At 55.1% G+C, this 1,353-nt stretch overlaps 1 pseudogene; it reads left to right on the plus strand.

Annotated features, from left to right (window-relative positions):
• Positions 1 to 260: 260 nt before the first annotated feature.
• LOC145418480 (large subunit ribosomal RNA) lies at positions 261 to 1,139 on the plus strand (annotated as a pseudogene).
• Positions 1,140 to 1,353: the final 214 nt, after the last annotated feature.

Consider the following 1,353-nt stretch of genomic DNA (forward strand, 5'->3'; position numbering starts at 1 on the left):
GCTGGCGGGGAGGCGGCCGGGGTCTCCTGGGGCTGATCCCTCGGCCACGCACGCCCGGCTCCCTTGGAAGGGGCGACGAGGAGGTGAGTCCCTTTCCCTCCTCTCCTCCGACCTCGGTTTTGGTGTCCTGCGGCGTGCGGTGGCCCTCGCCCGAGTGCTCCGGGGCGCACGCGGCGGCGGTCGTCGTCGTCCTCCTCTCGGAGGCGCGCGGCCGCCGCGCCCAAAGCGTGGACACGCTCTCCGGTGTCGGGGGGGCGCAAGCCCGGGACTTGCCGTATCGGCCCTCCGCGGAGGGGCGGGCTCGGGGGGACGGATACTCGCCTCCCTCCCTTTTTCCGCCTGCGGCAGGTGCCGGCAAGTACCTTGAGCAGATATGCTGAGACCCGAAAGATGGTGAACATTGCCTGGCCGGGATGAAGCCAGAGGAAACTCTGGTGGAGGTCCGGAGCGATTCTGACGTGCAAATCGATCGTCAGAGCTGGCTATAGGGGCGAAAGACTAATAAAACCATCTAGTAGCTGGTTCCCTCAGAAGTTTCCCTCAAGATAGCTGGCACTCGTACATGAGTTTTATTGGGAAAAGCGAATGATTAGAGGTCTTGGGGACGAAACGTCCTCAACCTATTCTCAAACTTTAAATGGGTGAGAGTCTGGGCTTTCTTGAAAGACAGGGGCGCGGCGGCATTCCAAAAGCCGCTGGCGCCGCCGTCCACGACTGAAGCTCCAGAGCCAAATCACTGAGTGCCTAGTGGGCCAATTTTGGTAAGCAAAACTGGCGCTGTGGGATGTACCAAATGACGAGTTAAGAGGCCTAAATGAATGCTCATAAAACCCAAGAAAGGTGTTGGTTGCTATAGACAGCAGGACGGTGGCCATGGAAGTTGGAATCCGCTAAGGAGTGTGTAACAACTCACCTGCCGAAGCAACTAGCCCTTAAAATGGTATGGCGCTCAAGCATTCTCCCGATACTCAACCGCCGGTGGCACAACAGGCTTTGCCACGTAAGTCTTCAAGCCCCGGTGAGTAGGAGGGCGCGGTGGTGAGCATTGAAGGTTTCGGCGTGAGCCGGACTGGAGCCGTCACTGGTGCAGATCTTGGTGGTAGTAGCAACTACTCGAGAGAGACTACCTTGTATATGTACTACTACTGCAGCGGTAGTAGTAGAAATAATAGCAGTAGTAGTAGAGGTATTATTTTTTCTGGGAGTGAGGGGCCTTAAACAGTACTGGTGTTATACATGATACATGCAAAGAACTAAAAAATTCAGAACTAGAAAATCAGTATTAGTCTCGATATTTTGGCCATGATACAGAATCGCAAGAGTACAAATGCTGCAAATGAAAGACGAATACAT

Source organism: Coenobita brevimanus, chromosome 114 (assembly GCF_032717465.1).
Source record: "Coenobita brevimanus isolate Jiangsu-jjx chromosome 114, ASM3271746v2, whole genome shotgun sequence".
NCBI classification, from domain to species: Eukaryota; Metazoa; Arthropoda; class Malacostraca; order Decapoda; family Coenobitidae; genus Coenobita; species Coenobita brevimanus.